The sequence below is a fragment of the Macaca mulatta genome, chromosome 18 (assembly GCF_049350105.2).
Source record: "Macaca mulatta isolate MMU2019108-1 chromosome 18, T2T-MMU8v2.0, whole genome shotgun sequence".
In the NCBI taxonomy this organism is placed as follows: Eukaryota; Metazoa; Chordata; class Mammalia; order Primates; family Cercopithecidae; genus Macaca; species Macaca mulatta.
The window spans coordinates 44,266,981-44,291,401 of record NC_133423.1 but is presented as its reverse complement, the minus strand read 5'-3'; the positions used below and the strand labels follow the sequence as shown (position 1 = coordinate 44,291,401).

The 24,421-nt window shown below is 49.1% G+C and overlaps 1 protein-coding gene across 17 annotated transcripts in view; it reads right to left on the bottom strand.

The window, feature by feature from the left end:
* ZBTB7C (zinc finger and BTB domain containing 7C) overlaps window positions 1-24,421 on the bottom strand; it is a 384,618-nt gene that overhangs the window by 35,511 nt on the left and 324,686 nt on the right. Inside the window, exon 1 of one of the 17 annotated variants that reach the window (XM_077975043.1) lies at window positions 10,448-10,788. The exons of the other annotated variants lie outside the window; for them this stretch is intronic. The gene's annotated coding sequence lies outside the window, so the exon portion shown is untranslated. Of the gene's footprint in view, window positions 1-10,447; window positions 10,789-24,421 lie in introns of those variants that run through there. 17 annotated transcript variants of the gene reach the window in all.

Genomic DNA, 24,421 nt, shown 5'->3' with positions numbered 1-24,421 from the left:
GTGCTCTGTGGGCCTGGGCACATAGCGCACCTCTGTTCTCATGTGTGGCAAGAAGGGCAAAGTGCTAAATCAGAAAATTTACAGGGAGCTAAATCTCCCAAGGAAAACATGGGAGAGTCTTATTTCTTCTGATTAAACAATTTATAAATCAGGATAAAAAGGATTTCCTCTGAAAACCTTTGTCTCAATATTGCTTCAATATTGCTATAACTTCAAAACATAACAAAGACAGCCACTGTGAAGCATGCCATTGTGTTCTTGAGGGTTCCTCATGTGACAGGTGAGGGGACACCTTTAAGGGGCTTGATCCCCAGGAGGGGAGAGGAGAGCACTTCTCTCTCCCTCTCTCCAGGGAGGACGTGGATTAGCGGGAAGCATGAGTCATGCTCGATTTTCATGCTGTGGGCCCACTGTTATCACTTCTGTGCTCAACGCAAGATCCTGTCACAGTCAGAACCCCTGAACACTAAGCATGTCAAGACACATCTAGGGCTGCTTTAATTTCATGCATCCTCTCTTGAGCACCCACTGTGTACCAAGTATTGAACTGGGCTCTTTTACACAAATTACCTCATTTGATCCTTATGCTAGCCCTTTGAGATGATTATTTTTACCCTCATTTTCCTAGGAGGAGACTGAGACCAGGAGTGGCCAAGTCACTTATCTCAGGACTGCAGTAAGTTAGTGGCCTGTTCCATTCTAGAACATCTGAGAGCATCCAAAGGCTGAAAACTGGGATAATTCATGGGTGGCAGAGCTAGGAATGCCATCTGCAGATATCTGAAAAAGGCCTTAGGATGTCAGAGCTGGACAGGGCCTTTCATGGTTGAGGATGCTGAGGCACAGAGACGTCAAAGTGTCTACCTGGTTGTGGCACAAAGCACAGCTTGAGCTCTTAGGCGTGGCCAAGATGCTTGTCCTGTCCTGGCACAGGGAGCCACCGTGACTGCGCTGGAACCTGCATTTTGCCTTCACCTGCTCAGTTCTCCATTCAGGATGGAGGCCCTGGCATTAGTGGGTGGGAAAATGTCTGTGATTGCCAGCCAGTACCCCAGAGAGGATTACAGAGACACCATTCTCACCCCTGAGATGACCCTCCCTCCTTCTCACCACCCAAGCCAAAAGGTGAGACCAACATATCTTGGTTTTCCCAGGACTTTCCTGGTTGAAGCATTGGAAGTCCTGCATTCTGGGAACTCCCTCTGTCTTAGGCAAGCTGAGATGGTTGGTCACCCTCATTCATCTCCACCTCCTTGTATGCACCACCCGCCTCCGCTGCCCTTAAGGATCATGTGACCCCAGATCCACTAGACAAACAGCGCAGGGGCTTTTTCCCCCAGCCTACACCCTTGAGGTCCTGCCCTGACCCATTCAATGCCAGAGGAAGAGTTCCTGCTGTCACCAGGGATTGCTCAACCTGGGCACCTTCGTAATTCTCCTGTGAGGAGGCAGCCCTCTGCCCTGGGGCTCCCAGAGGGATCCAGGGCAAGGAGGAGGAGAAGGGAGGGAGACAGAACATAACAGAACCAGGAAGAAAGGCAGGAGGGGAAGTTAATGAGATTTAAACAGGGAGAAGAGGGAGGAGAGGGAAGCAGGGAAAAGGAAGGTGTGGAAAAAGGAGAGAAAGGAGGAGAGGTGACAGTATGTGTTATAGAAATAAAAGAATGACCAATCGCCATGGCCAGCTTTCTCAACAAGAAGTGGTCCAGGTTTTCAATAGATGCTCACTGTGCAGAGATGTCTTGAGAGTTTTATGGGGCTGTGGGGATTATGTGGCTAATCCTAATTTTGCAGATGTCGAGAAAACGAAAGCTTATAGGACTGGAATGTAAGAGCATCCATGGTAGAAATCATGCCAAATGCCTTTTTTGTACCAAACCCAAAACTTCCATGATATCTTTGCATTTATATTTAATTTATAATTATATATAATTAATAATTAAATATTTATTAATGAGGACAGTGACAATAGTGATATTGATCTCTGGCAATCCAGTCCTCCTCCTAAGCATGTCTTTCTGAGTAAATGTCAGCACAAAATTGTATAATTGTCTTGGAAATTTGGGCAATATGGCCATGAAGAATGAGAAGGTGGCCCCAGTCCACTGGGAAACAGAAGCAGGGTTGGCTCAATGCATAAGGAGCTGATGGACGGGGTAACTGGAGGACACACCACTAAGCTCTGCCCATTCCAAAGTATATCTCTTCCACCAGCCTGGTGTGATGCCATCTACTTTGCCATTCCAACCACTGGGAATTCCCACTAGGGGAGGTCTTAACAAGAAGCTCTGCTAGTGGAAACCACTAAAGCCATTTTTATCCTGTATCCAAGTTATTTCAGGATTTCTGGGCTAGTCCTATAGTAGTACCTGTGAGCTCATCATGTCAATGACTCGTCTTCTTGGAAGATACAGGGCACCTTTCCCATTGGGCCCACTGTCTGTGCCTGTGAGTTCAGGCAAGAAGAATGGCAATAGGCCAGGTGTGGTGGCTCATGCCTGTAATCCCAGCACTTTGGGAGGCTGAGGTGGGTGGATTACTTGAGTTCAGGAGTTCAAAACCAGCCTGAGCAACATGGCAAAACTCCATCTCTACAAAATATACAAAAATTAGCTGGGTATGGTGGCATGCACCTGCAGTCCCAGCTACTCAGGAGGCTGAAGTGGGAGGCTTACTTGAGCCTGGGAAGTTGAGGCTGCAGTGAGCTGTCTTCACACTACTGCACTCTAACCCAGGTGACAGAACAAGACTATCTCAGAAAATAAAATAGAAAAAGAAGAATGGCAATAGGAACAGGGAGAAGAAGGTGGTCCCAAGGCAGGGAAGGCCCCCTGAGAGGAGTAGGATGTAGGCTAAAGTGGAATCTAGAAGTTCTGCTCTAGAGGAAAATGGCAGGCGAAGGCCTGGAACAAATCAACAAAGCCCACAGAGGGCTTCTCGAAACACTGCCTCCCTCCTGCAGGGTGCTCCCAAGCTCCCACCGCTCCACTGAAGGAAAGGACTCTGCAGTCACAGACTTTAACCACCAAACATCTACCATGTCCTTTTGGTTGGGAGAGGCCCTGTGAGGAGAGTTTTGATGGTAGGAAGAGGACTCTGCCTCCCACTGAGGAAGAGGGGCCTCCTTCCACTGCCAGCACCCCTGCAGGGCAGTGAGCTCATGCGCTCATAGCGCTAGGCCCAGCTGGCTGGACCCTGATGCCAGGACCTTGAATCTTGAGTGAGTGACAGTTAGCAGCAGCAGTTTGTGTTGCTTATTTGCAACTATGAACTTTGAATGACATAAATGTTGGGCATACCTGAAGACCAGAGCCTTGCTGGAGGTACACAATGAATCTCTCTCTCTCTCTCACACACACACGCACACACCTGAGAAAGCCCATAGTAAAGAAACCTGTTTAACTTTGTTTAACTCTGCATTTCCCAAACTTGTTTAATCTTTCTGCTTTGCCTAACACCTTTTAATATCCTGCAGAACTGGTGTGACAAGCACACCTTCGGGGAACACTGGGGTAAAGCCGTGCTTTCCAAACTTTTTCAGTCATGGAATTTGCAGAGAAACAATCTTTTTATGGCACAAAGGAATTGGAAGGCTCTCAGGAGGTGGTTGGGTTGTTCAGTTGACAAGAGGGGTGAAGGGGCAAAGCCACTGGTTGGGAAGCTCTGGACCAGAGGACAGAGCCCTCTGGGATACAAGCCTGGAGGCCTGACCTCTTGCCCTGGCTCTGGTGTGTGTGACCCTGGCAGCCTCCATGAGGTCACACAGGTAGCTGTGGCATTCCAGGGCCTCCTCTGCTGTACCACATAGTTTCCCTGTAGGGTCGTAGGAGAAGTGGTCTTATCAGAGGATGCCTACTTTCCCCTAACAGAAATGAGGGGGCAGAGTGGGGCAGCTCCCCTTCCAATCCATCCCCAACCCCGGAATTAGCTCAGGGTCGGGACTTGCCAGCTCTGTCCTCTCTGCTCACCCCTCCTTCTCCTTCCCAATAAGTTCTGGATCCAGCCACATTAGGCAGTGCATGGAAGCTTCTTGTGTGAGGAAGCCCACCCATTTGGAGGTCTTCTGTCTCTGCCATGTGGTATCTGCTCTCTCCTTCATCTGCCAGCCAGGCGTCATCTCCTAACCTTCGGCTTCCATGCTGTTCACCTCGAGGCCCCATAATCCTTGCTGGCATCCCTGGGGACTGGCCTAGTGCCCACCCTGGCTCCACCAGCCTTGGTTTGCAGCCCTGTCTCTAAAGCCCCTATCTGCCCACAGCCTGTCTCAGCCAGACTCTTTGGATCACAATCTCTGGCTAACATCACATGCATATTTCAGAGGATCTGTACGCCCCACGGATGTGGGTGCTGCCAAGCCCTGGGGGGGCGGAGGTGGGGGTGATGTGTTTCTAACAAGATCAACTATTATAACTGGGCTTTGATTTAAAGCAAAATCTATTTCACAAGCCATATTTAATGCTGAGTGAGAGGCGAGTGTGCAGAGACCATATCTGTAGATTATGGCATTAAGCGTGCAAATGCAAGCATAGATGAAGCAGCCACAAAATTATAGATAACAACGGGACCTGGATATAAATCCAGGGAGTTGGCAGCCACTGGGAGGCCTCCCAACTCTCCCCTCTACTTAGAGGCTGAGTCAATTTATAGCTTCCCCGTCCCCTGTTCCTGAGATCTTCAAATGCAAGTCTACAGGCCTGAGAAATGCTGGGCATGTTCAGAAGTGCAGAAAAAGGCACTTCTCTTTAAGCTCTCACTGTGTTTGCCATTTCCAGTGGAGGAGAAGGAGCAGCCACTAGACATTAGGAGTCTTGGTTTAAGACCTAGCTCTGCCAGGCATGGTGGCTCACGCCTGTAATCTTAGCACTTTGGGAGGCCAAGGTGGGTGATTGCCTGAGTTCAGGAGTTCAAGACTAGCCTGGGCAACAGAGTGAAACCCTGTCTCTACTAAAAATACAAAAATTAGCCAGGCGTGGTGGCATGTACCTGTAGTCCCAGCTATTCGGGAGACTGAGGCAGGAGAATTGCTCGAGCCCAGGAGGTGGAGGTTGCAGTGAGCCAAGATTGTGGCATTGCACTCTAGCCTGGGTGACAGAGCAAGACTCCGTTTCCAAAAGAAAAAACAAAAACAAAAACAAGAAAAAACCTCGTTCTATAGCTCTATAGCTCTATAGCTCTATTCCCTGCCAAAATGCATGACTTGGAAAGGGTGGTTAGCCTCCTGGAGTCATAGCTTCCCTCTGTAAGTGAAGGAGCTGGATTTTACCTCGAAGATCCCTTCATAGTTTTATAATCTACGAGTCCATGATAAATAAAACAGCAATGGAGGAACTAGCTATGAAACTCTGGATGAGTTGTTGACCACTTCTCTACTTCCCTTATTTGTAAAATCAGGTGTACAATGGTTAATCTTACATGTCAACTTGGCTAGGCCATGGTATCCACATACTGGGTCAAGTAGAAATAGAGGGAGTTGTAAATTACCTTTAGAGGAGATTAACATTTAAATCAATAGACTTTCAGTAAAGCAGATGACCTTTTAGAATGTAGATGGGCCTCATCCAATCAGTTGAAGGCCTTAAGAGAAACAGACTGAGGTCCCCAGAGGAAGAGGTAACTCTGTCCCCACAGTCAAGCTGCAACATCAACTCTCCCCTGGGTCTCCAGTCTGCTAGCCTGCCTTGTAGATTTTGGACTTGCCAACCCTTACAATTGCATGAGCCAATTCTGTAAAATAAATCTCTCTCTCAGTTGGGCGCAGTGGCTCATGCCTGCAATCTCAGCAATTTGGTAGGCCGAGGTGGGCAGATCATCTGAGGTTGGGAGTTTGAGACCAGCCTGACCAACATGGAGAAACTCTGTCTCTACTAAAAATACAAAATCAGCTGGGCATGGTGGTGCATGCTTCTAATCCCAGCTACTTGGGAGACTGAGGCAGGAGAATCACTTGAACCTGGGAGGCAGAGGTTGCAGTGAGCTGAGATTGCACCACTGCACTCCAGCCTGGGCAATAAGAGCGAAACTCTGTCATAAATCGATCAATCAATCAATCAATCAATCAATCTCTCCCTCTCTCTCTCCTTTTCCACCTTTCCATCCTGTTGGTTCTGCTTCTCTGGAGAACTCTGACTAATACAACTTGGTTAGATGAATTCACTGGCACTCAAACTTGAGCCTTGTAAGTCTATTTTTTTTTTTTTTTGAGATGGAGTCTCGCTCTGTCTGGCTAATTTTTTGTATTTTTTAGTAGAGACGGGGTTTCACCGTGTTAGCCAGGATGGTCTCGATCTCCTGACCTTGTGATTTGCCCACCTCGGCCTCCCAAAATGCTGGGATTACAGACGTGAGCCACTGCGCCTGGCCGAGCCTTGTCTAAGTCTTAACCCAAGCTACACATCAGACACCTCAGAAGCTGTTAAAAAAAAAAAAAAAAACAACAAAAAACCAGCATCTAGACTCCAACCCCAGACAAGTTGAATTAGACTTTCTGGAAATGGAGCCTGGGCATCAGTGTTTTAAAACTCCCTAGGGCCTCCCCATGTGCAACCCAGGCTGAGGGCCATGGCTTCTCAGAGGAAACAAGTCACTTTGGAGCTTACTAGAAATGCAAATTCCCTGGGCCCCATCCAGGACCTATGAATCAGAACCTTTGGGCAGGCTCCTGGCATCTCCAGACTTAACAAGCTCCTCAGCACATTGCTCAGCTGCTCTCTAAAGTCTGAGAGCTCTGAGCATGGGCCATCTCTCAAGGCCCTTTTCACCTTCACAATGTGCACACTATTATGGTCAGAATTTGGGGGCCAGAATATACTGTCTCCTCTGAGGAGGGGTCAAGGACATTGTAGTGGGAGAAACCAGCTCCATGATTCGAGAAGAGAATAAGCTCTTTCCAGAGCTCATGGAGTGAGATGAACTCAGCATCCTCCCAGTCTTTACTAAGGGCATGAGGCACCTGCCAGGTAGGCCGCCTCTGCTCCTGGAGGGTACATGCGGCCTCCAACCACCTTGGCATCCCCGGCCCCAGGGCAGCCAGGGCAGGGCACAGAGTAGGTGCTCATGCATTTCTGTTGCTGGACTGACTGAATCAATGAGCATACTGTCCCACAGCCACTGGGCCCATCCCTGTCCAGGTGTTCCTGTGGGTGGCACACCTCTTGCCTTTCTCAATTCTCACCACAATTGGAAAATGCCCTTCCCTTCCTTATTGTTTCGTATCCTAGGCATTCTCCAGGGTCCAGCTGACACCTCTCCCTTTGAAAGATCTCCCGATTCTTCTCTTCCCTCTGCTGTCTCTCATTACTGTTCCTGACCGGATTTACAGTCAAGCCCAGATTGCTGCCTTGTGTGGTCCTTGAGTTACTTCTCCCTTTCTTCTGTGTCTTCCCCTGGACTGTGAGCAGACAGAGGACAGGCTGGGCACATGGCAGGGAGCTGTGAGAGCTTGAGAGCTCACAGAACATGCCCAAGACACCTGTGCTTTGTGGTTCAGCAGAGGATCAAGAAAGCAAGTTGGGCCCCTCTATCCTCTCCCACCCCCTCCCCATGTATTTGGAGCCTCTACTATCAGGAGCAAGGCTTTGTGCTATATCTACATCATTTTAGACCCTGTTCCTTCCAATTCCAGGGATATGCTCTTAACCACTGGAGTATAAGCCTCCCCACTACATTGTGAGTGGAGTAGAGGAAGGGTATTTTTGTCTTTGAGAAAGGCAAGGATGAAGGGCAGGATTTGAGCCATGGTGGTAGATCAGAAAGAAGAACTGATAACAGGCTTAGGGAGCAAAATGGTAGGGAAATGGCTTCAGGGGAGTTAGGCCTGGCCCCTGGAGAGGGAGGAGAGAGAAGGGCTAGGCTCTTTAGGTACATGCTGTCCATGGGGCCTGGTAAGATTCCTAGAATCACTAACCTGTTTCACAGGTGTGGCAATTGAGCCTCTCAGAGCTGAAGTAACTCACCCAAAGCATCTGTGCTCTTGTGTGGCAGAGCCAGAAGTCAAATCCAGGTCTCTGTGACCTCAAGGGGCACCAAAGTGAGTATCAAAAAGGCAGAAAGGGACTTATCCCTTCACTCACTCAGCAAAATCATATTAAGCAGGTCTGTGTGCCGGGCATTGCCAAACACATAGCAGTGAATAGAAGTGTCAGCCACGATGAGTTCACAGCCTGCTGATTGAGGAGTGAAATGCCTTAGACCATGGCACCCTGGAGGATGACTACCTGCATGGTTCTGGAGTCATCCTCACCAAAGCTTTGAAGCCTGAATCCCAGTTGTAGGCTGGTCTCCGGCCTTCAGCTGTGAAAGCCATTCAGATATTGCCATCCAATGGTGCCATCTGGAGAAAAGGATTGGTGCTATTTTGCTAGTCCAGGTAAAGAGGAGCAGGAGGAAGAAGAGGAAGAAGACTTCCTTCATCTCAGTGGATATTTGCCATGGGCCCCCACAAAACTGGGAAGAGCTTGCCCCATTTCAGTGTGGGTGCCATACCTTTTCCAGCCCAGGGTTCTCCTAGAGAAGGGAAATCCCGCATCTGAAACAGTGCCAAGGAGGCCGTAGTTTGCATCCACACTCCCCATTCATTGCTCCCTTAAACATCTGCAGTGACTAGAAACCCAGCAAAGCCACCAAGAGTGACAGGCATCTGTACATGTTGGGGGAGGCAGTGCAAACATGCAGCTCTTTAGGGCATGAAGAGTCTATAGATCCAGAGGCCTCCCCAGCCCACCCCATCCTGCCCTTCCCATGTTTCTGCTTTGATCCTTTCCTTAGCTTCCTTTTGAGGGTGATTTTTATCCCTTTCCCACTGAACTGTCCCTGGGGTCCCATCCACTGTCAAGACCCAGCCCAATGCAGCAAAAATTCCCATCAGATAATATGTTGAGATTTCAGATTCAGAAATCACTTTATGTTGTATCCACTTTTCCCCAGCAGAGTCTAAGGTTCTTAAGGGGAGGGAGCATGTCCTACTGCTTCTCACATCCACAGCACAGTGCCTAGTACACAGTAGGAACTTAATATGTGTATGATAAATGACAGTTTCATAACAGCTATGTATTTCCAGAGACTTCAGATGCAATAAAACATCCTTTACACAAAGGCACTACCGCCACAGGTACTATTTAGAAGATCCAGGCGGTATTGTGATTACCCAGGGGTCCACTTTAGGAACATAATGATGACATTAGAGTCTCTAAAAAACTTCTGGTCATTTGTAATTTTGAGTAAAGAAGCATGGACGACTCAATAACAGAAAAACCCCAACAACTCAACTCAAAACTGGGTAAAGCACTTGAATAGACATTTCTCTAAAGAAGACATACGAATGGCCCAGTAAGCACATGAACAGATGTTCAATATCACTATTAGGGAAGGGTAAGTGAAAACTACAGTGAAATACCATCTCATAGCCATTAGGATGGCTACTGTCAAAGAAACTAAATAACAAGTGTTGGTGAGGATGTAGAGAAATTGTAACCCTTGTGCCCGGCTGGTAGGAATGTAAAATGCTGCAGCTGCTGTGGCAAACACTAGGGAGGTTCTTCAAAAAATTAGACATGGAATTACCATAGGATCCAGCAATTCTACTTTTGAGTACATAACCAAAAATAATTGGAAGCAAGAACTCGAACAGATATTTGTACAAGCCCATCCATAGCATTATTCACACTAGCTCAAAGCTGGAAACAACCCGAAGTCCATCAGCGGATGAATGGGGAAACCAAATGTGATATATACACACAACAGAACATTATTCAGCCTTAAAAAGGAAGGAAATTCCAACACCTGCTAACACATGGATGAACTTTGAGGATATCGGGCTAAGTGAAATACGCCAGACATAAAAGGACAAACACTGATTCCACTTCTGCGAAGTACCTGGAATAGTCCAATTCATAGAGACGTCAGAATGGTGCTTACCCAGGAATGGGGGGAGGGAGATGTGGGGAGTTAGTGTTTAATGGGGACAGAGTTTCATTTGGGATGCTAAAGAAGTTCTGGAGATGGCTAGTGGTGATGTTTGCATTACACTGTGAATACACTTACTGTTACTGAATTATATACCTAATGGTGAATCTTATGTTACGTATAATTTTATCACAAGTGGATGAATGAATGAAGCATGAATGAATGAATGAAGGCTGCATGGGGTATGAGGAAAGCATTTGACCATTGCAACCAGACAGCCATGATTTCTAGTCCTAGCTGTGTGAAACTGAGTTGACACTCTAATTCATTGAATTTCAAGTCTGTTGTCTGTAAAATGGGGTAAGAAGACCCCAAAAGGGGATAAAAATATCTATGCTACAAAAGGGAGTCAAGGGTTAAATGAGATAGTATATGAAGCCTGGAGCTCAGGGCCAGGAGACTCCTCCAATCTTTCACCCTTCCCCCCTTTTCCCTGGGTGGCTGCATCCATTGGCCAGGTTGGCCTCAGGTGCCAACCCCAGCTCACCTTTCCCAGGTCGATCTGCAGCCTCCTTCCCATGTCCCACTCCTGAAGGAGGGCCGCCAGCTTCCTGCGACTCAACAGACAGACACAGGGGCAGGAGGCCAAGCTTCGCAGTGTCTCCCCGGGACGCTTGCAACAAGCAAACAAGCAAAGACTGAAATGGGGAAGGTAGAGTTTCACGCTCTGTGGGAAGTTTGTGGCAGAGATATTTTTAGGAGGGGAGAAGGTGGGAGATATTTTTAGGATGGGATGCTTTTCCCATTGCTCCTCCAATCCCACCTCCCTGTGGGGAACCGAGGAAAGGTAGCACTAAGAGCCGCCTGTGATGGAGAAGGCAGCCGGCACTGCTGGGGAGGAGACAGCTGCTCTCTGCTTCGTCTTTGGCCTGGGACCCCAGATGTTTGACCCTGGCCAGCCCCCTGCTGGCCTCCCCGACAGAGCCACTTCCCTTTTGGGAGTACAGCCTGGAGTTCCCTTCCCCCTCCAGGCCACAGCCTCACTCTCCCTTAGGATGACCTGAAAGGGAAGTTTATAAGAGGAAAAGGAATGAACGGGATCCTATTTAACAGCACATGCTGGGCGGAGGAACTTCCTGACAGGAACCAATGTGGAAACCAGGCCCAGTTTGGCCATGGAAAACTGGTTTGGCTCAGAACTGGCCAGAGTGGACAGGAGACCTTGGGCAGCTGCACATCGCAATTAAACTGGACTTGTCCGACTTCGCTTTCTTTCTTGTCCCCTCTAAGCAAGCAGACACTATAATAATCTGCACACCACAGGGGGTGTGCAGATTATTTTTTTAAGTCTAGGGGAAAGAAACCCCACCCTCATTTAGGTCCCAGAGACATAAAGGGCTACTGGCTGGGCTCGGCAAATCAGAAACAGATGTAGGCAGCGGAGCAGGGCCAGGCGAGCAGAGCCGCTGCCACCAGGCACCCAGCCTGAGTCACCCTGGCAGGGAGGGCGGGCGGCGATAGGCAGGGGTGGCCATCTTTATTTGTGGGCTTGGGTGTGGGGTGCAGGAAACAATGCAAACAGAAGAGTCCCCGGGGCTGGGACAGGCACAGGGGTGCGGGCAGGTACTGACAGGTTCCCAGTGACTGCTCTTCTGGGCCAAAGGATTAAAACAAGGCCCTGAGTCTGAACAGGGAGAAGGCGCTGCTCCTCCCTCAGCCTCTTTCTCTCCTTCCCCTGCCCTCCCTCTCTCCCCACCCAAGAAGACCTTATTTCCAGGGCTAAGTCTGGCTGTGGCTGGCTGGCTGGCCTCCGCCCTGGCTCCCCAACCCCTCTCTTTAAGGGCCAGGCTGTCCTGTGGCTGGTGGCTGGCAGGAGAGGCCTGGGGTGGACGTTTCAGCCCTTGCTCCCTGAGTTCCTGCACAAGACCATATCCTCTCTCCTCAGTTCTCCCTTTTCTCTCCTTACTCTGATTTGTCTCCTGTAGACCCCAAAAGAAATATTAGCTTCTCAGGGGGCCCTGTCCCTGCCCCTCAGGCCCCAGCCAGGCTTGCAGTGAGTATTCAGTCCTCGTTAGGATCTTTTTTTTCCAAACAGAGTCTCATTCTGTCACCCAGGCTGGAGTGCAGTGGCATGATCTCAGCTCACTGCAACCTCCACTTCCCAGGTTGAAGCAATTCTCCTGTCTCAACCTCCTGAGTAGCTGCGATTACAGACGCATGCCACCACATCCGGCTAATTTTTGTATTTTTAGTAGAGACAGGGGGTTTCACCGTATTGGTCAGGCTGGTCTTGAACTCCTGATCTCAGGTGATCTGCCTGCTTCGGCCTCCCAAAGTGCTGGGATTACAGATGTGAGCCACCACGCCTGGCCCATTATGACCTTTTCTAAGGTCACCCTCCATTCGGGGGGCAGTCATTTCCGAGATATCGCTTTTTCCTTCATATGACACAGCCCCTTGCACGTGAGGAGCAGGGACCTCCCCTGTCTCCGTGGCCCTTTGGCCTGGCACACAGTAGGTGCTCAGCAGGCGACTGTCATAGGAATGGATGAGCACCACTGGGCACCAAGGGAACCATCAGAGAGAGCCCAGCAGCTCAGAACTGCACAGCCCTGCGTGGGCAGCTGTGTGCTGAGGCTGCTTCCTCGCACCTTTCTTGTGTGGAGAGGAGGGCTTTCATGATACCCTCAGAGCAACTGCAGATGGAACTCTGGGACAGAATAACCTGTTGTTTCCAGCCCCTACAAACTCTCCAGTGACAGGATAAAGAGAAAAGTAAGGGCCTCTTCTCAAAGCTGCTCTCTATGGCAGAGCAGAGAAAACAGAATCAAAGCATTTTTTAGCTGGACGGTTCCAGAGCTCTGCAGCCTGGCAAACACAGAGGAAAAATGGCAGGATCAAGGACGCTTGGCTTAAAGGAATGGACACCCAGCTCTCCTGCTGTCCAGGGTCCTTTCCATTCAGTGATGTTTTTGTGATGGGTCACATACTTATTAACATACTGGCACCTTTTGTTTTTTAATTCTCAAATTTCCCTTGATCCTTTGACTCCTCTAGTTAATTGAACTCACATCTTTGCCAGCATCAAAATAGGTCATCTATCAAAGTGCGCAGAGAAGAGGGAGGTGGCACAAGGTACAAGGAGAGAAAAGAGGCGTTTGACAATTTTCCCAGGATGCAGGCTTCCGTGTGTTTTCTCAACTCTGCCTCCCCTGCCAACAGTGCTACAGGTATTAGCATGAAGAGGACGCATTTGAGCTTCACCAATGTGCTGGGTAGATGGCACTGCCAAACAGCTCCTCAAGACAAACTGGTTTCCATTTGGTCATTTCTCCCCTCCCAAATGCCCTTCCTGTTCTATGGGAGAGAAAGGACACAAGCTCTCCAGTCGTAGCTGCAGCTCCACTCATTCTTATCCGAAGAGGCTGGTGATGCGACAAAGGGCTTCAAGCCCAGTGCCCAATAAGGAGAAGCCAGATGGAAATGGCAACAGCCAGCCCAGAGAGGAAGAACATGCTAGAACCTCCCCAGGATCTGTTTGATGCCTGGAGTTCCAGGAAGCACAAAGCAGCCCTTCTTCCCTCACCGTGGGCTTGGCTGAGATCATCGGCGCAGCGATTGCACAGTTTTGGGTTGATTGATTCCTCCTCCTGCCTCCCCACTCCCAGGATGGCATCTGAGGGCTTCCCCTGCAGCTGCAGGGACAGCAAGAACCCTCAGGCCTGTTTCTGGGTGGGGGAGGGGCAGGCGACTCTTTTCTACCTCTCCCCAGGTAGAAAGGTAGAAATGACATGACGCACGTCAGCGTCATCCTCCCTGCAGCTGAAAGGGAGAGTGTTCAGGTTAAACAGAGGAGCCTTCAGAGGCCCCACCTGCTCTGTCCACTAATCTCCCAGCATGTCCAGAAATCAGAAACACCAGTTGAAGATGCCCCATCCTCCCAAACCCGCTCTCCTAGGAGCTCCCAGCTCTGTCCTCAGGCTGAACATATAATCCATCTACATGCACCTAAGACAGCGCCTCTTGGCACGTAGTACTGGGTGCCACAGAAATGTTTGTTCCCTCACTCCACCTTCCCTTAACTCGTTCCTCCCCAGCGCCTGCTCAGGCCAATTCAGCAAATGCCTACCTAATGAAGGCCTTCTATGAGATGGGCTCCGGGCAAGGTGCTACAGGAATGAAAAATAAACATGTTTCTTGTCCCCAAGGCAGAGGGATAATGAGGCCCCACTAAATGAGCCGTTTCTATGTTCCTAGTGCCTTGTGAGGCACTTTACTCCTGTGACCTGACTTCAGTTTTCACAGCAATGCTAGGAGGCAGCTAATCAGTCTCTTAATTTTATTTATGAGGAGACTGAGACTCAACAAGTAAAGGAAGGAATTGACACTCTTGTAGTTGTAACAGGTTCTTTATAAATAACCACAAGGTATAATGTGGTAAGGACCTGGAAAAGAAAAACGGAAAGTGCTGGGTGCCCAGAGGAGGGTAAGGGAAGGGAGGTAGGGGGTTTCCAATGGGCAAGGGCCACCAGCAGTTCTATATCCAGGCTATATCTAGGACACTGATCCCAAATAGAAAAGCAATTTTTAAATATCCAGGACACTGACCCCAAATATTTCCTGCTTTCCAAGCACCTTGCCAGCCACTGAGATTGTGGTTGAGCGGTTGCCCACATGACTAATTTCCAAAGCACAGAAGATGCAAGAACCCCATGGGCAGGCTGCAGGGTGAGGGGCTCTGGGCTTGGCAGGAGCCTAGTTCAAGTTCCTGATGGGCTTTGTCCTCTTGACCCACGGAGCCCTTGGGACAGCTATTATGAGGGCTCCACAGGGAAACCTGGACTTGCATGTTGGAGCCAGGGGTCCCAAAATGCACTGCGCTGCTGAGAACCCATGGGACTGCAGGAGAATGTAATCATTATGCCCTGTCCAAAGCCCGAACCATGATCCCTTTTCCAACAAATCTAATTCAATCAAGGAAGACGCTTCAACTAAGTACTAACTTGGCTTTAACACTTCCCCATAACTTCCTACATGTTTCTGAACTTGGCCAAGACAGCACCTAAGTTCCCCTCCAGCAAAGGTCACAGGAACAGAATAGAAAGAAATGCACAATATGTTGTTACAAGAAAATAAATTCCTCCCCTATGATTTTTTTCTTATTCTAAAGGCAATACAGTCTCTCTTAAAAAATCAGAAATTCCTGCAGGGGTGGAGTGGAGGAAATGAAGAGATGTTGGCTAGAGGGTACAACCTTCCAGTTATGAGTAAGTTCTGGAGACCTAATAAAAGTCATGGTGACTATACTTAATAATAAGGTATGGTATACTTGAAACTTAAATATTCTCCAGACACACACACACAAAGGTAACTATGTGCGTGGAGGTGGTAATAAAGAAGGTGAGATGGGGGTGGTGCTTAAAAACACCCTACTCGTGATTCAATACGGAACTCCCCCAGTACGCTCATACCCCAAACTCCCTGTCATTGAGAAACCCTGCAATAAACACACAAAACCAGGGAGTGAGGAAGGGCGTGTGGGGCACACCCCACCCAACTTGGCGAGTCTGAGCCTAGTACAGGGCCTGGCATGGAGCAGCTGCTTAAAACACTTGTTGAATGAATGAACAGAGAAGTGAAGTGACAAAGTACAGTCAGGGCACATGGAAGGTCACCAAAGAGGGTGGCAGCTTCCAGTCACAGATGCACATGTGGAAGTCGGGGGAAGTGAGCCCCCAAAGGTGCAACCACTGAATGTGATGGGGGCAATATTTGATGAGCACTCCATGAGTGCCCAGGCACTGGGTCGCCTCGTCCTCACCATCTGAGTTGGGTCTTATCATCATCACCTCTCAGCAGGCAGGGGCAGGACTCAGGCCTGCACAATACCCTGCTGGCTCCCTGGTTATGGAGGTAAGATGCTGGGGAGGACCCACCACGAGGCTCTTTCCTCCCCTTAGCCTCCCCAGCTCATCTGGCTGGGCTCCAGCTTGAGTTTAAGCTATGTCTACGTAAAATTAGAGGGGCCAGGGCACATCAGGGAGAGTCTTGGAGGGGCAGGCAGCCAAGCATCTGTTGCATGAAGGAGTAAGTTGCCCCTCACACCATGACTCTCCCCAAGGCAGATGGAGTAGAAGGCCAGAAGCTAGATTCTCAGACCCCTCAGGGTTAGAGGTGATGGGAGATTTGGGGATAGCTGGATTTTGTCACTAAGATGGCCCTCTGGCTTATCTCACATGATTCCAATACCCATTCATTCATTCACTCATTCAGTTACACAACACATAATTCTCAAGCTCCTGCAATATATCAGGTCCTGTACAAGGGAAGGGATCCTACTGTGAGAGAGCCCAGGAAAATCCAAAGGTTCTGTGTCTAACATCTCCGAGACACACATGCAAGGCCCCTTTGCTGGCAGCACAAAGGTGGGAAAGTGTGGCTGTCTGACTCTGCAGAGAACATGATGTGGCCCCAGGACCTCTGCTGCCCCTGGGGGCATGCCTTCAGGATGGGCAGGGTACCCTCAACCTTGGTACTGGCACCTTGGCCCACACTCCACCAGCAGCAGCAGGTCAGCCTTGAGGGCATCGGTGCAGCAGACCTAGCATGAGAAGAGCGAGTTGGGCATACTGGGGAGCAGTCATGGGATGCTAGGGGGCTCCAAGGGTTGTGGTAAGCACTGCCCCGCCCAACTGAAAGCGACAGGAGAACCTCCATTCTCACCCCAGAGTGGTAGACAGAGCCACTAATTTCCAAAGCAGAGAAGATGCAAGAACCCCGTAGGCAGGTAGCAGGGTGAGGGGCTCTGGGCTTGGCAGGAGCTTAGTTCAAGTTAATGATGGACTTTGACCTCTGGATCCACAGAGCCCATGAAATTATACAACATGTAACCTTTTGTGTTTGGCTTCTTTCACTAGCATGATGTTTTCCAGGTACATCCGTGTTGTAGCATGTATTAGTGCTTCATTCCTTTCTAATGGCTAAATAATATTCCATTGAATGCATATATCACAATTTGTTCATTCATTCATTCATCGATGGACATTCGGTTTGGTTTTGACTATTGTGAATAGTGCTGCTGTGAATGTTGATGTACAAGTATTTGTCTGAGTACCCATTTTCATTTATTTTGGGTATATGCCTAGGAGTGGATTGCTGTGAGGAATTACAGAATTTTTAGAGCTGGGGTGAACTTAAATATCAATTATTCCAGTTTTATAGATTGGTAAACTGAGGCCTCAGATGGCTATTTGCCCTGTTTGGGATCATACATGTGTCAAGATATGATGTATGGCCGGATGCCAAGGGGCCAGTGGCATTTTTCAGTTCAACCACAGACAATTCATGACTCGTTGCCCTTACTACGGGGTCCACGGTGCCCAGCACAGTGTCTCTTGTACATAGTAGGCACCAAGTATTTGCTGAATAAGTGAAATAAAACATTTATGCCCAATTTTTTAAAGTATTACCCATTCTGGAAAGGGAGGCACCCCTTATCCCATCTCAGAGGTTCAAAGAATCCTGCGGAACAAAGTGTCAGAATACATGGCCCAGGGTCCACCTCACTGGAGGGGACAAACTCAACTGCAGTGGGATCGTGGGGTACTGGCCACCTCATTTCCTAACCCCTCCCCTCCTGGCTACATCAGCACCTCCTTGCCAAAGCAGAGAGGATGAAGCTGGCTGGCCTTTAGGGGCCACAATGGCCCAAGGAGAAGGCAGCCAGATCACCCCTCAGAGCCCCTCTGGACCCACACTCTTAGCGAAACTGCCTTCACAAAAGAGAAGGGGTGGGCTCCAGCCCACTGGACAGGCCAGCTGTACCCTTGGGCTCTTGCAGTGCCGTCATTCCACTTTGTGGGGTATGATGTAGCCTCTAGGACCTGCTTCCTGTGAGGCTACAGGGGAGCTGGGGAAGAGGGACGTAGGTCCATTTCCAGGGGGACTGAGCAGTGGCACCTCAGCTGGCAAGAATGCCTAGTCCGTGGGCCAGTGTGCAAGTGCCCAGGGACTGCAGGGCATGGGGAGCCACCTCCTCAGCTTTCCACTCCTCTGACAGCAGCACATGAGTCTGTGCTAATGACACCACTGCTCCTCAGCACAGGGAGCAGACGTTACCACACGCTGGCAAGCCCACTGACAACAGAGTGGCGCCTTTGGGGCCCGCCTGGTGGAGGAGTGACATTCAATGTCTCCATCAGCTGGAGGATGACAGCCCCAGATAGGATCAGCCCTGCATGGAGTACAAGGGCTTCTGAGCCAGCCTGCTGTCACTCTTAACACTTCAGTCACCTCAGCCCACATCGCCCTGATTCCTGTATCCAAGCCCTCTAGTACCTGGACAGACCCATGTGTGACTCTGGATATCTGAGTGTAGACAGCACCCTGCCAGATCCAAGTTGCCCACAAGCGACATGGCATTTGGGCGTTCACTTGTACCCTTCCATTTCACATCCTTATTTCTCTGTGGGTCCCAGTGTAAGCCCATATTTTTCATGTATTGACTCTCATTAAGGCGAAGCTAAGAGAGCCACAAACAGCATTCTAATTAATGTGTGTGACAGAAGGAGCAGGCACCTGGAGTTTCCAATTCCCAGGCATCCTTCTATTTCCCATCTAACCCGTCTCTCCTTGCCTGGTCTTGACAAGCTGCTTCGCCTCTGTGGGCCTCCGTTTCTGCATCTGTAAAGGAAGGAATGGTCTCTGCACTTCCCCTTCAAGCTCTGAAGTGCCCTCACATGGGATCTATTACATAGGTTAGTGGCTGATGTGGCACCATGTGACATGAATTGTGCTGTCCTGACACACCAGCCACTGTGAGCTTGGCTGGTCCTGCTGGGGCTGCACACAGTGAGGCCTGGGCAAGCCTCCAGAGCCCACAAGGCCAGGCAACCCCAAAGCCCATGAGGCCAGGCAACCCCAGAGCCCCAGGCTTCCCCTGGGCCTGGCTGTCTGCCTGCTCATCTTTCTCCCTCTGACCCTGCCACTGTAGAGAGCCCAGGTGAGCCACATGCTTCCTGCTTCTTTTCCCCACTCAAGATTCATGCATTCTTTCTTCATTCGCCCCTGGTTTGATCTCTCTCATCAAGCACCACTGAAATTTCCCTGGGAGCCTGACACTGGCCAGCCATACAGCTCTCCCTGCAAAGACACCATGGACCTTCTCCCATTACTGGTGGTAAATTCCTTGAAATGGATGAGCAACAAAAGCTAAAATTTTGGTTCTTCTTGATGCAAGTATTCGACAAGGGGAGTGGAAACCCTACCTGTGATGAAAATGAGACATCAGGAAGCCATCTCTCAGTCTCCAGCCAGTCAGTAGCCAAACTTCCAGGGAGGCTTAGTATGGCTTGGATCCTGCAACTGGCCCCATGACCATTCAGCACGGGGCATCGAGTCTGCACCTTGAACTCAGGTTTTCTGATTCTAGACACCTGTTGAACCATCCATGTCAGGACCAACAAACAAGTCTGATGTAGCCCAGGAAGGGGAGGCAGTTCCTGGCTGTTTTAAAGGCTGTGGTTTTGTTCATTCTAAGTTACTTCTTTTCTCTTTTTCTTTCTTTTTTTTTTTTTTTTTTGAGATGGAGTCTCACTCTGTCGCCCAGGCTGGAGTGCAGTGGTGCGATCTCAGCTTACTGCAAGCTCCGCCTCCCGGGTTCATGCCATTCTCCTGCCTCAGCCTCCCTTTAAGTGATTTCTTTACAATACCACCATCAGGGCCCTTCTCCCCTTCTCTTCCTTCAGTTCCCAATCCTCAGATCTTAACGTGCCCCCTGAGGTTCAACAGGGGTCCAGCATCAAGTTAAGTTCCGCAATATGTTTTGAACTCCTACCATGTGCAGAGGACTCTGCTTGTGCTGTGCGACCTGGAAGCCATTAGCCACACGAGGCTATTAAGCACTTGAAATGCAGCTACTCAAGCTGAGATGAGCTGCAAGTGGAAGACAGACACTGGATTTTGAAAACTTAGTAACCAAAAAAACGAGACAGATATAGCATTAATAATTTTTATATGAATTACATGTTGAAATGATATATTGGATATACTGAGTTAAAATGTATTGCAAAAATTAATGTTAACTATTTCTTTTTATTTTTGTAATGTGACTATGAGGAACATTTTAAAGTCAGTATGTGGCTGGCATGATATTTCTGTAGGACAGTGTTGGTCTACACATTAGAGGAGGCCAAGAGGAAGAAAACTGTTCCTTATCACAATGGTTTGGGGACTTGGGGGTGTTCCAAGTGAGTTGAAATTAAAACAGTCCCCATAAAGCATATGTTTTCCACAAAATTATGCACTGTCCCCTTGCACAGCCTATTTGGAGAAGATTCCAACACACTGAGCCTTATCATAGGGCAACAGAATGTGAGAACATCTTGAGCACAAGATCTGAGCCGTCATTTTTCTCTGCAGGTAAGAATACAGGTAAAACTTCCACAATGGTGCCTGGGAGTGATCAAATTGTTAGTCATCTTGGGTATTTTCAACCCACCAACATTACCGATAATCCCGTTCCTTATCTGCAGGAACCCAAGATGAGATGGAGCTGTCACTCAGGCCCTCAACAGGGAAGCAACAGGCTCAAAGCAATGTTGGAACATGTCTGACAATGTAGGAGGTATGTGAAAGCAGGCACAGGTCACTGCCTTCTCTCTGGGATGTTTGCTTGTGTCAAGGCACAGGTTAGGGGAATTGTAATATATGTCCATGTATTTTACCCCAGGGAAAGGGAGAAGCTTCAGGTATCTGGAAAGGAGAGAAACTAAGGCAAACAGCAGACTCTGAGTACCTCCCGTGTGCCGGGCATGAGTTTTATATAATCTCACCATCCTCACAATGACCTTGCTGGGTGGGTATGGGCCCGTTTTAGAGATGAGAAACTGACCGTCAGAGGGTTAAGTCACTTGCCCAAGGCCTGGAGCAAGCTGCTTTGATGGACAGCCACATGTGCACTTCAATTACCCTCCACAGGAAGGATCTGGTGTGGGAAACTGCTGGGTGAATGAGGTCTGGCCTGGAAGTCAGGCCTCATGTTCTGCATGCGAATTTCAAGAGTTGGCTGACTTTGGACAAGTGGCTTTCCCTCTCTGTACCCCAGTGTTCTTAAAATGAAAATCTAGGTATTGGGAGACACGATCAGTGTTTCCCAAACTTTTCCCAACTATAACCGGCTATGACATTTTTCTTCATGACCAGGATATATATCTGTGTGTGAAAACCTGAAATAAAAGTTGTATTGAACAATACTTACTCTAACTACATATGATGCATGTTATTTTCTATTCTATTCTTCTTTTCTTTTTTTTATTTTAAAAAGCTAGCAGTATGACCTGCTAGATTGATCAAACTACCCATAATAGAGCATCACTTGTAGTTTGAAAACCACTGCCGTAAATGATTGATTTCCAAGTAGCCCTCTAGAACCAACGTCCTGAGGGGCTGTTACTGATGCCAAACTAATAATCTAGAAGCCTCAGTTCCAGACCAGCTTTCTTCCCTCCACAGTATTCCTTCGTCTCTCTCTTTCTCTCTCTTTAGCCCCTCGTCCCCTGCCCGTCCTCACCCACCCTACCCCTCCTCATCTATCCCACACCTCCTCATACAGAGGCAGCAAAACAAATGCAAAGCATTTCTCTCCATCAAAGGGAAGGGTACGCTGGAGCCAGAGAGAGGGACCAGAGGAGGCTGCGGTGCAAGGTTTGTGTCTGACCCCACTCACAGAGTTCCGTTTCCATAGGCCATCTGCTGGGACATGGACATCTCTAATCACTGAATGCTTCTCTGTAATGGAATTTGTCATAATGGAGCTTTACTGCTCCATATAGCTGCAAAATCCATTTCACTGCCCTTAAAAAAATGAAATTAAAGAAGTTCCCATGACTGTAAATGGTGGCTGTAGAAGGAAACTCCTTTGTTCCTTCTGATTATGAGGTTATAAAGGGCCTTTAGCAACCCATATTAGGAACTCACTTTCCCCTCCTATCTTGTCCCTGAAGAAAGGAAGGGCTTCAGTGGACACATCTGGTGAACTTCCAATCCTGTTGGTTGAAGCGGGCCTTTAAACATGATCTGAGACCGACTCTCCAGGGTCGTTGCAGGGCCAGCCTCCTCCCTTGTGCCTACAGAAGGTCTCCACACTGAAGGAGCCTTCCAGAACCTTCTGTGGGCACGAGCCCTCCCCTGCACCCAGCTTCCTTGTCCATTACCCCTGGGTGGGTGTCCCACTGTGTTGAAGGGTGGTGTTGAGGAAGGAAGCAGTGGGGCACATCCCCCAGCCCCAGAGCAACTAAGGAGAGAATGGAAGGTGTCAGGGAAGGCTCAACCTTCAGAGGCCTCACCCTGGGTCAGAGGAAGGCGGGGCAGTGGGGAGCAAAGATCAGGGGTCAGAGGTCAGGGGACTGCAGAAACGAGGTCCTGCCAGATGATGTGCCATCCCCTCCCCACGATGGGGGCTTAGGTCTCTTCACCCTGTTGTTTTGAGTAGGTTTCATGTCACACTCTATTTCATTTCACTTGTCATATTAGGAAGCGGCCACCTTTAGCTCTGGGTTGACTCACAGGAGTGGTGGCAGGTGGCTCTTGAGGTCCCTGCAGCTCCTCTGCTCCTCTGAGCTGACTCCACTGGGGCATGTCTGCACCTTCCTGAGGCATCCAGCATGAACCCGGACCCACAGTGTGCCTGTGAGCCATGGAGGAGTGAATGACTCAGGCCCCACTCATCCTATCACCCCTACCCTGGGCCCTGTGGCTGATGTTTACACAGACTCAGACCCAGTGTGGCCCAGGCTGTCTTCCACAACTCTCTGGGCCAGTGCTGGGCCTTCCCACCCACTTCTTGGCCTCCTCAGGGGCTAGCATGGGTCTCATGCGCCTCTGGACCTGGGAAGTACATTGAGTTTGAAGCACTTGGCAATGCAGAGACAGAAATGGTGGCTGCTTGTGTGGGGTATGGTATCTGGGAGCCAGAGAGGGCCTCTGTCACCTGAACCCCTTTGTCTGAACCTCTGTTCAGTGAACTTCTGTCACTTCTAGTGACCCCTGAAGCCTCCCCGCTGACTATGCTCATCATTCCACAATCAAACCTTCATTCCTTTGGGGCAAGCCAAACCTGTACTTCAGCCCATATTAAAATGCCCAGCCCCAAAGGACTGGTGTCATTAATATCTTATCAGTCAATTACATCTCAGTATGGATGAGTTCATCCAAATCAACTCAGCTGAACTCAAGGGCCTACTTTGAGCCTGGTCCTCTGCTGGGCTTTATGGCAGGGTGGGAGGGGGTAGGTAAAAAGGCAAACAAGACACAGACCTTGCTTTCAAGGGGCCTTAGGCTCTGTCCTGAAAGTAGGCTTTGGAGTTAGAGTTGGGAGTGTGCTGGGGAAAGGAGGGTGAGCAAGAAGGATGGAAAGGCCCCATTTCGTCACCCAAGCATGTTTACCTTGTGATGCCTGCCCAAGGGGGCCCATTACCTGTCCCCCAGGAGAAGTCTCCTCACTTGAGACATTCGTCGCAGGCTAACATTAGACATGATTTTTTTTCTGCCTGATAAACATGAACTGACGAGGAGTAGAAGACATGAAAAGCCAGTCCTAGACCAGGGTTTGGACCGCTGCTCTGCTATTCATTAGCTGTGTGACTCTAAGCAAGTGACTGAACAGCTCTGTGCCTCGGTTTCCTCCTCTGTCAAGTGGGGGTATAAGAGTCAATTCTACCTCCTAGGGTTGTTGTGAGGATTAAAAGAGTTAATACTATGAGTACTTAGAACAATTCCTGGCTGGCAGGAAGTACTCAATAAACATTAGCTATCATTATTATCTAATAGTAAATATCTTCAGGGGAAAACTGAGTGTTGGTCATGAAGAACTGGGCTTCGGGCTCACTGTAAGGAATGGTGGCCACACAGACTCTGGGACAAATGAATGTCTGGGATCTTCAGAGACCCCTTCCTGCCTGGCCAGGGGCCCTGCCTGGCTCCAGCAGCAGATTCAGTGACTATGGCCCCGGTGGGAGGCCTCTGAGGGGCTCTGGTTCCTTCTCCAGGATTCCTGCCTGACCATGCCTAGCCCATCTCAGCCACAGGCTGGGCAGCGGAGCCACCTCTCCTCTCTCCCTGAGCTGGCTTACTCTGAACATTGCTGGCTGACTCATCTTCTTAGCAAGCAACTTGGATCATGTCACTCTCTTGTTCAATCACCTTTGACAGGTCCCCACCTTAGTCACGAAGGACAATTCCTGAACCTGGCATTCATTCTGCCCCTGCCTGCTTCCTGGGCTTTTCTTTTTCTCTCTGCTGTTCCCCACTAACCACAGGAAGAAATCACCAAGCTCTCAGACTGTGCCCCACTGTACAGATCCAAGAGTATGTATTATCTCATTTAATCCTCACAACAACCTCATAAGGTAGATACTATTATTATCATACCTATTTTATAGGTGAGGACATTGAGGCACAGAGAGGTTAAGAAACATACTCAAGGTCACACAGCTAGGAGATGGTAGAGTTGAAACTGAATTTC